The 11,296-nt window shown below is 38.1% G+C and overlaps 1 non-coding gene across 1 annotated transcript; it reads right to left on the reverse strand.

Moving 5' to 3' along the window:
* Positions 1–10,988: 10,988 nt before the first annotated feature.
* On the reverse strand, positions 10,989–11,095 carry LOC135151900 (small nucleolar RNA R71). Its single transcript, XR_010290807.1, has one exon. It is a non-coding gene; the product is annotated as a small nucleolar RNA R71 (small nucleolar RNA).
* Positions 11,096–11,296: the final 201 nt, after the last annotated feature.

Consider the following 11,296-nt stretch of genomic DNA (forward strand, 5'->3'; position numbering starts at 1 on the left):
TGTCGTCAAGACTCTCAGTTACTATCACTCATCAGTACAAAATTCTATGTACATTCTCTGTTTGTCACATAATCTGATATTTATTTAAACTCTGGTTCAAGTCAGCATCTGCTCGACTTCGGAGTTTAATTAATAAATATTTGGTTGGAAAAATATCAGATTTAATTGTCAAACGGTACAAAATCTGTTTGAATTCCTGAGTGGAGTAAAACGCGGTAAATTATTGTGTTTTCTAGGAAATTGTTATGCAAACACAAGTTTACACGCATGATAATTATTACCTCTCCACTATCTCTTTTTGTTACTGTTAGTAATCTGCCACGTGTCCCACTAACGTAGTAAATCAGTAAATCGTGTATATACATATATATATATATATCTGTTTTAAAAAGTTTTTCACTTTTTACACACAATTTTTACTGTTCTCTCTCTCTCGTTTTCTACTATCTACTTTCACTTGTGCAAATTATCAAACACCTTACATGCATTCTTAAAACTCTCAATTTTTTTTCAGAACCATGTCGACAACTGCTTTTGATCGCGATGGGGCAAAGTTTGTGACCAATAACTATGCTGCCATCCTTGATAATGATGAAGCCCCCAAGGAGTTTCATCTCATTCAAGATTTTCTGGCTCACAGTGAGCTTATGTATGCTCTGACTCAACCGGAGTCAATCTCTCCCGCACAGGTACTCACATTCTGGAGGACGGCCAAGTATGATGATGGGGGTGATCATGGCTCTCCTTCTCTGACCTGTGACTATGAAGGTCAAGAGTATTATGTCTCTCCGGCCACTGTCAGGAAGGCTCTTCATCTTCCTGATCACAACAAGTTTGACTCCTCAGTACCCACTCAAACTCTGAGAGATATGATGCATTTCTTTGGGTATTCTGCCAGTACAGATAAGATGGGGGAGCTCAAACGTCCTAATCTCTGTAAAGAGTGGAGATTTTTCTATGATTGCATCACAAGGGCATTTGGGAACAAGTGCAGCAACTTTGATGCCATTCCCATTTTCAGCCAACAAATTGGGTATTCTCTGATCCATAATCTCAAATTTGATATTGCTACTTCCATCTCTAGGTTTATTGGTGATAGGAGACAAGAGAATATGAATGTTGTTTATTATGCTAGATTTTATCAGTTAATATTCTCTTACTGCTTTCCAAATGTACCTATGCCTGAATCTGATACTGAATTGCCATTTAGAATAACTAAACGTGCCTTTACTGATCTCATTAAAAAGGATAGCAAGAAACCCAATCCACCAGTGTTTGCTATTCTTGTAACAGTACAGGACAAGTTGAGGGTAGCTATGCCAGACAAGTATGGCCCCCTATTCTCTGATGAGAATATTTCACACCCCCTTCTTCATCTGCTCAGCCAGTTGCTGAACCAACCTCTGGTCCTTCCCAACAAGGACCAGTTGTAACATCTGACCAACCACTAACCTCTGGTCCTTCCCAAAAAGGGCCAGTTGTAAAATCTTCACCCTCAAGAGTTCTCAGATCTTCTAAATCTCCTACAAAACAACCATATCCTCCAACCAGGAAAAGAAGATTTCTTCAGAAAATCTCTGATTCTGACTCTGAAGAAGAACCCATCAAGTCTCAACCACTTAAGAAACAGAGAAAGAAAATCAAGCCAACAATTATAACTAATTTGACTGTTGACCCTCCTCAATCAGAGGATCTTCATCAGGCATTGATTCCTTTTTCTGATCAACCAGAGTCTACAGATCCAGTGCTAGTTCAACCAATTTCTGCTATGCCAATAGAAGAGTCTGGTTCTGCAGACATCCATATGTCAGAAACAACTCCTGAATATCAAGCTTAAACAAAAGTAGTTCAACCAGAGGATGTGTTGAAGATGAATCAGGAATCTCTGATTCAAGTTGAAGACACTGTTGCAGCTCCTGTTCAAGAGTTATCTATTGCTGCAAACTCTGATGCAGCCACAGAAGCTCTGGCTTCTCATACATTAAGCATCTTTGTCAATGATGATGATGATGATGATGCTATAGAGGTTACCTCTGTTCCAATTCAGGCCTCTGCTTCTCTTCAAGCCACAATCTCTGATCCAGTCAGAGAAGCTACTCCAGTAAGAGTTGATTCTCCTGTACATGAACTGTCTCCAATCAGAGAATCTTCTCCTCTCAAGACTCCTACATCAGTTCATGCCTCTCCAGTCCAACATTCTATTTCTGCAAAGAGCAAAGTCTGTCAACTGACATATCTCCAGAGGATGTGCAGAGCTCAACCTCCATCTGTGGAAGACAGACTTTCCTCCATTGAAGCTGCTCAAAGATCTATGCAGACTACTATGGCTGATCTGAGCTCATCTGTTGCTCAGCTGGTTCAATTTCTTACCTCTGCTGATGTCAAAAAGGGGGAGAAAGTACTTAAAGACAAATGCAAATCTGACCAGCCAATGAAAGAGAAAAAGCCAGATGGTGATGAAGATGGAAAAGAGATTGCAGATGGAAACTCGGGCAAGTAGCTGCAAATCAAAGATAAAGAAAGGAGTGATAAGGGTGGAAACTCTGACAGACAAAAAGCATCAAAACAAAGGCAAGCCTCTCTGAAAATGATTGCTGTTTCTCAAGCTCAGAGTATAAATAAAGCAGTCAGAGTTTCAGAAAATATCTCAAAAGAACTTGCTATTGTTAGTTCTGAAGTTATGCAGAAGGATGAAAGTCTGATCCCTGAATCAGATTAACTGATTGAAGCTGGAGATCCAGAATCTCAGAAGTTCTGTCAAACTCTGAAGTTCAGAGGAAAAGAAACCACTTTGTTCTATAAATCTCCTTCTCTGCAGGCCATTGATGAAGCTGTGGCTAGAAAGATTTTTGAAAAAGAAAATCCAGGAGTTGACATTGAAGCTATCAGACTTGAGGAAGAAAGATTAGCTGCTGAGAAGATGAAGATCAGCAAGACAAAGTCTGATAAGCAAAAGCAGATCACTGATCCCTCACGGAAACAGTCAAGACCAAAACAAAAGGGGATTGTGATCAGTGAAATGAATTACTCTGATATCAACAGACCAAGAACCAGGTCTCAAGAAAAACCTGAGACTGATTCCAAGGATAGGGGAAAGAACCTGTAGATGGAGTTCCTACTTTGGAGAAGAAATCAATTGTCAAGATTGCATCAGAGAATCCTTCTTAGAGGATGATAAAGCTAAGCAAGGATGCAAACATAATCTCTGATGTGTCAGAGCAAGTTGAAGAAGAAGAAGCTGGATTGACTAGAAGAAGGAAGAATGCAGAATCAGAAGTCAAGCCAATCTCTGAGTTAACTTTAACCTCTGACATTGCTCAAGTTAAAGTTCAAGTAGCAGAAGAAAAATCTGAGGTTGTAGAAACTAAAGCCTCATGGCTGAAGACAAACTCTGGGAAACCTCAAGACCAGAAAAAGAAGAAAAGCCTCTTTGGAAGCCTTGGTACAAGTCTGTACAAGGAAAGTTCAATGCTAACCAGGATCAGAACTCATGGAACCAGGGGGAAGGAAGCATATGATACTACTGGTCTAGGGCACTGGAAAGAAAAGTTGGATACAAGCTCAGCAACCACTTTCCGAGATCCATATCCTCTGACTGATAAGGTGGGAGAAGCTGTCACACAAAAGGACCTGGACAAAGTAGAATCAGTGCAAATTCTTATGGATACCCATGATGGTACTGGAGATAAAGAGAAGATAGCAATATTTCTTGAGTCTGGCAGAGTTTACAGAGTCTCAGAAGCTGACTTGTTACTGAAATCTATGAGGGAGCTTGAGCATTTTCATTATATGCTTGAGATTAAAATTGAAGCTACACAGAGATGGTCTGATCTGATGAAGAGGACTATCCATGAGAAAAGAAGATTCTATGGGTTAAAGTCTGATGAAGAATACATTCCAAAAATAGCTCAAGATGATGGTTTTGAAATTTGTATGGAGAAGAACAGCTCTGTTATGGAGACCATTGCAAATACCAGAATCTTGGGTTATAACAATGATGCAGATAGACCAAGAGTTATTCAACTAGGAGATGCCATGAGAAGCAGCAAGGTGAATGCCTTGAGAGCAGCTATCTATCAGACTGGGGAAGATACTGAAGAGCTTAGTAATGTCAAAGCCCAGATGATACAGACCTTGAAGCAAAAAGAAGAAGATCTGATAAATCAGTTAGTCAGAGAAAGCTTTGGATATAGGTTGATTTGATAGATAGTCTCTGCTGGTTCTGTAAGTTGTAATTAGTTTTGAAAATTAATTATCTTATGCCTTTGTCCTTGATAATTTTTGACATCATCAGCATATATATATAACTTGTTCATTCTGTCAAATGTACAAGTTGGGGGAGATTGTTACATATTTGATGATGTCACAGGTATCTAACTTGTTTAGTGTGCAGAAGCAAATATCAGAGTTTGACTGGAAATCAGAGTTTAACGACTGCCAGCTGGATCAGAGTTTAGCGAAGATCAGAGTTTGCAGGCGGCTGATTTTTAGGAGCAGATCTGTATAAACAAGGAAGATAAAGATTAAGGAAGATTGTGCAGATCAGGACAGCAGAAGGATAGCTACTGATTAGATTATTTTAGGAAGCAGATAATTATAAATCAATCAGTAGATATCATGTAACTGTGTATATAAACACAGCTTAGGGTTTACTCTAAAATAGTTTGAATATCGAGTACATTGTTCTTTTAACCCAGCTGCTCTTAGTGATAAGTTATAAATCACTAAGAGAGTATTTGTAACCTACTGTGTTCTGTGAATAAGAGTTTACTTGGTTTATTCTCTTATTTTGAGTGTTTTGTTATTGATTGTGTTTGCTATATTCATTAATATAGTGAGTTTAATCGGCCTAACACAACATCTCACAAGCCCATGTAAAATTTGTTGCATCCTCATGATTAAGTAATGCAGAAGCAAAAGTAACACTCTTCCAATGATTATCTACTCCAAAATAAAGTCATGAATACCATTCCATAATTTTCACTACAAGCAACTTGTAAATTAGATACCAATGAAATCATCCAAAAAACTCATAATTTCCTAATAAAATAAATTGCATATCAAACTTACTTATTGGTACGGTATGTTGCATCAAAAGATATGTTACATATTTGATGATGTCACTGGTATCTAACTTGTTCTTGTGCAGAAGCAAATATCAGAGTTTATCTGGAAATCTGAGTTTGACGACTGCCAGCTGGATCAGAGTTTAATGAAGATCAGAGTTTGCAGGCGGCTGATTTCTAGGAGAAGATCTGGATAAACAAGGAAGGAGAATATCAAGGAGATTATGCTAATCAGAACAGGAAAAGGATAGCTACTGATTAGATTATTTTAGGAAGCAGATAATTGTAAATCAAACAGTAGATATCGTGAAACTGTGTATATAATCACAGCTTAAGGTTTACTCTAGATGAGTTATCAATTGAATATCATTCGTGTAACCTAGCAGCTCTTAGTGATAAAATATAAATCACTAAGAGATTATTTGTAACCTACTGTGATTTGTGAATAAGAGTTTAGTTGAATTATTCTCTTATACTGGTGTTCTGTTATTGATTGTGTTCACTATATCAATCTATATAGTGAGTTTATTCGGCCTAACAAGTTGTATCAGAGCCAGCTCTGTTGATATACCTACAGTGAGATCTTAATCACACAATCATGTCTGAGAAATCACAAACTAGTAGATATGAGTCTCTTAGGGTTCCGATCCTCAGGGCATCTGAATATCCTATCTGGAAGGTTAGGATGGCCATGTTTCTGGAATCTACAAATCCAGAGTACCTGGACAGGATTTATGATGGTCCACACATGCCAACAAAGCTCTCTGTTGCAGTTGGAGATGAACCTCAGAAGATGATCCCCAAAGAAAAGAAAGACTATACTCCTGAGGACATCTTATCAATCAGTAAAGATGCAAAAGTAAAACACTTGTTGCACAGTGCTCTTGATAATGCTATGTCAAATAGGGTGATTGGATGCAAAACTGCAAAAGAAATATGGGATGCTTTGGAAGTCAGATGTCAAGGAACCAAAGCCATCAAAAAGAACAGAAGAACCATACTTACTCAAGAGTATGAACACTTTGATTCAAAATCTGGTGAATCATTGACTGATCTTTATGACAGGTTTGTCAAGCTGCTGAATGATTTGTCTCTTGTAGATAAAGAATATGAGTTAGAAGATTCAAATCTCAAATTTCTGCTTGCTCTTCCTGAAAAGTGGGATTTGAAGGTAACCACTATAAGAGACAATCATAATCTTGAAGAGATGTCTCTGGATGATATCTTTGGAAGATTGAAAACTTATGAACTTGAAATGGAGCAAAGGAGCAAACGACATGGTGGGAAACCCAAACCAGTTGCTCTAAAAATTCAAGAAGAAACAGGTGTGAAAAGCAAGGGAAAAGCACATGTCAAAAAGTCTGATACTGAGTCATCAAACTCTGATAATGACTCAGACACTGATATACCTTCAGACTCTGATGACAGTGATACTGAGATGATGCAGTTGGCAGCACTGATGGTGAAACGCTTCAAGAAGATGGCTTACAAGAACTTCAACAAAGGGAAGAAGTTCTCAAGGAAAGACAGAAACTCTGATAAGAAGGCCTTCAAAAGGAATGAAGGCAAAGAAGAAAAATCTGGAAAAGCTGATAAGTCTAAATACACCTGCTTCAATTGTGGTGAGAAAGGCCATTTTGCAACTGAGTGTAAGAAAGCCAAGAAAGAAAAGGAACAAGCCTTTATCACAAAGAAGGGAAGCTGGGCAGACTCATCAGAATTAGAGGAAGAAGTCAACTATTCCTTGATGGCAAATATGGACAACAGCACTGAGACTGTTGAAACCAAGGTACCGCATTCCACTCTTGCTTTTGATACTAAAGATATAACTGAGTTAAGACTGTTCCTTAAAACTTTGCATGTCAGTTATAGAGATCAGACTTTAGAAAATGATAGATTAAAATCTAAAATCTTAGAAGTTAAGAAAAGGAATGATTATCTTGAGAAAGAACTAGTTCAGATGCTAGAAGTTCAGAAGGAAAGAGATGACTCTGTTTTTTGTTAAAAATGAACTCTTAAAGAAAAATGCTTCTCTTGAATCAGAACTTATTAAGGAAAGAGAGATAATCAGAACTTGGACTAACTCAGGAAAGACTACTCAGAATATCTTAGAAAGTGGAAACTGGAAGAAAGGTCTAGGATACACTGATAAAAATGAAGCTGAGTCATATAAACAAGAAACCATTAAAATTGAAAAACCTAAGGTAGTACCAGTAAGATTTGTTGCAGAATCAAAGGAACAGGACAAATCTAAGACTGATATACCTAAACAGGTCAATGTTGGTTTAATGACTCAGAAACAGCTTAAGCATAAGCTCAAGGAGGTTAAGAAAGAAAACAGGATTAAGGAACCTAAGAAAAATAGAAATGGGAAGGTAGGATTTAACAAAAGCAACAATTATATGCCTATTCCAAATGCTCCTAGGAAAACTTGTCATAATTGTGGTAATCCTAATCATCTTGCTTCTTTTTGCAGGAAAAATAAGGACATAAATGCTATATCTCCCAAATCAGAAGTTAAGACTAGGAATACTAGATTTAGACCAGAAAATCCTTGTTTTCATTGTGGTAGTTTATGGCATTCCATCTACACTTGTAAGGAATACCATAGTTTATACTATGATTATTATGAATTGAAACCTTCTTTGAAGAAAAAGATTGATTCTCCTAGTTCAAAATTTATAAAAAAGTCTGTTAGCACAAACTCTGATTTAAACTCTGATAAATCTTCCGCTGCTAGTGTTAACAAACTCAACAAGAAGAAAGGATCCAAGCAAGTCTGGGTCCTTAAAACTAATCATTAGTTGTGCATGTGATTGCAGGGCAACAGGAAAAATATCCTAGTTCTGGACAGTGGATGCTCAGGACATATGACAGGAAATAAAGCCCTGCTATCAGACTTTGTGGAGAAGGCTGGCCCAAATGTTTCTTATGGAGATGGCAACATAGGGAAAACTTTGGGATATGGCAATATCAATCTTGGAAATGTCATCATTCAATCTGTAGCTCTGGTCTCAGGACTTAAGCACAATCTGCTGAGCATAAGTCAAATCTGTGACAGAGGATATCATGTTGATTTCCTGGAAGAACACTGTGAGATCATTAGTAAAAGCACTGGAAAAGTTGTTCTGAAAGGATATAGACATGGGAACATCTATGAAGCGAAGCTCTCTTTAAACTCTGAAAGCTCTGCAATCTGTTTACTTGGCAGAGCCAGTATTGAAGAAAGCTGGAACTGGCACAAGAAATTATCTCACCTGAACTTCAACAATATAAATGAGTTAGTGAAGAAAGATCTTGTGAAAGGACTTCCAAAATCAGTTTTTACTCCAGATGGACTCTGTGACTCCTGTCAGAAAGCAAAACAGAGAAAGTCTTCATTCAAAAGTAAAACTGAGTCCTCAATTCTTGAGCCATATCATCTGCTTCATGTAGATCTCTTTGGACCAGTAAATATAATGTCCATTGCAAAGAAGAGATATACTCTGGTCATTGTTGATGAATTTACCAGATATACTTGGGTATATTTTCTACACAGCAAGGATGAGACATCATCTCTGTTAATTGAGCATGTCAGACAACTGGACAAAATTTCTAAAGATGCAGTAAAGATCATCAGAAGTGATAATGGCACTGAGTTCAAGAATTTTAAGATGGAAGAGTTCTGTAAAGCAAATGGAATCAAACAGGAATTTTCAGCTCCAGGAACACCTCAACAAAATGGTGTTGTAGAAAGAAAGAACAGAACTCTGATTGAAGCTGCTAGAACCATGTTGGAGGAAGCAAAGTTACTGATAAGTGGTATTTATACACACTTATAGGCCTTCATTTCCACTTAAATTGGTTGGTTGTACTTAAGTGTTTAGTGTCTTTTGATGTGTTTTTAGTGTTTTTCTGTGCAGGTCACGAGTTGAGGTGATGAAGGGATTTTCTCTCATTTTAGGTTGTTTTTGGTGCATTAATTGCAAGAATAGAGAATTTTGGATTCATCACGACTTGGGATTTTGTGGGTACATCTTCTACAAACCCTCACGAGAACACACTCGTCCACTAGAGCTGTCTAGGGGTTTAAAGGGCTTGTTGCATGTGCTAAATGCAACCGTGATCACCTACGGAAGTGGTACTAGAGCGAGGAAGGGCATGCACGCAAGAACGAGCTAAAAAACGAAGAAACGGGCTGCCAGTGGCAGACAGTAGCGCGCCCGCGCTAGATCTTAGCGCGCCCGCGCTAGCTACTGTCCCACTAGCGCGCCTGCGCCCAGCAGAGTTGTTCCGGGCCGATTTTTGCAGCTTTTCTGATGGATTTTAGCAGCGGTCAAGGCCCGGTTGACTTGGTCAATGTATCTAATTTCTCATGTGTAAAAACCCTAGCCTCACTTGTATCGTAGAAGATCGGAATATAGTTTTATCAGTTTTTCTCTTGTAGTAAAAAACACATTAGTGAATTGTATTGAATCGTTCTTCGCGAGGAAGTGACAGTTTCGAGCGAGATCGTGAACATCAATTCTGTAACGTTGTGTTCTTATTTATTAATTCAAGCAATTGTCTTCTGTTTAATTCTCGTCTTTTATTTATCATGTTTTAGAACCCATGATGTCGATTAGTTCGATTAAGAACTAACCGCCTTCATGGGATTCTAATGGACTTATCGATGTAGTCTAGTAAAGAATATTAATTGCTGGCTTTTGACGTACGTTGATTTCTTTGCATGCGTTGTGCTTATTCTTCTTAGGAGCGTAGCTAACTTCTAAGTTGTTTGTTAATTCATTCTGAAGCGAGAGTGGATGATTGAATTTAGAACTATGCCATGTAAACATAGGATTATGTGAATGAAGCATAATTTGTGGTAGACTTGAACTATTTTTATCACCCTGTGTAATCATGATAGATGACCTGTTATTAAACCTCTCTGCTTACACTACCGCTATAGAGATATAGGGTCTGAGCTTTGTTGGTGTCCATGAGATTTCTATCTTAACCGTGGATTTTGATTGGTATGATATGTGTGCAACGAGAGTTGGCATGTATTACTTTCGTGTTGTCTGATTAGGATCAACAGTCGCATGTTAATCAGTAATTTCAATTCTAGATGAATTCGATAATGAAGTTAGAATCCCATGTGTTTTCCTATTCTGATTTTGATTAGTAAATTTAGTTATTAGTATAAAAGAACACATCCTTGTTAATTGTCTTAGCAGTGAAAATTACTCATACATTGTTGCATAGGTGCGTATTCTTAATTCACCAGTCTCTGTGGGAACGAACAAATATATTACTTGTGATCACGTGCGCTTGCGTGTAGATTTTTGTGAACAAGTTTTTGGCGCCGCTGCCGGGGACTCGGTGTTAATTAATTAGTTTATGTACTTGTCATCAGTGGGCATTAAAATTCACTGACTAGGATTCTATTCTTTTCTCACTTTTCTTCTTTTCTTTATTTCAGGTACTTGGGTCGCGTTTATGCTAACACGTTCTAAAGCTCGTAAGGAAGCAATTGATTCATCTTCTTCTTCTGATTCTGAAACAATGACAGAACCTGAAGCACAACCAGACAGTAAGGCATTGAAGGATTTCTCTATGCCAAAGATCGATGATATCCAGTCAAGCATTGTCAGGCCTGCAATCGCAGCCAATGCCTTTGAAATCAAACCAGGAACTATTCAAATGGTCCAGAACTCGGTACAGTTTGGGGGTTCTCCTACTGAAGACCCTAATATGCATATACGTAATTTTATAGAGATCTGTGACACTTTCAAATTTAATGGAGTTTCTGATGATGCTGTGAAGCTAAGGCTTTTTCCATTTTCACTGAGAGATAAGGCTAAGGGATGGTTGCATTCTTTACCATCTGGTTCTATTACTACATGGGAAGATCTAGCTCAGAAATTTCTCACTAAATTCTTCCCCATGGCAAAGACTGCTGCACTGCGAAATGCTCTATCTCAATTCTCTCAACAATCAGGAGAAACATTCTGTGAAGCCTGGGAGCGATATAAGGAGATGCTAAGGAAGTGTCCCCATCATGGCATGCCGGATTGGATGCAAATAAACTGTTTCTATAATGGTCTTGGACCTCAATCAAGACCTATGCTTGATGCTGCTTCTGGAGGTGCGCTATGGGCTAAAAGTTATGAAGAAGCTTATGATCTTATTGAAATGATGGCTGCTAATGAATATCAGAACCCTACTCAAAGACTTACTCAAGGGAAGGTAGCCGGAGTTCTTGATCT

The sequence above is a fragment of the Daucus carota genome, chromosome 3 (assembly GCF_001625215.2).
Source record: "Daucus carota subsp. sativus chromosome 3, DH1 v3.0, whole genome shotgun sequence".
NCBI lineage: Eukaryota > Viridiplantae > Streptophyta > Magnoliopsida > Apiales > Apiaceae > Daucus > Daucus carota.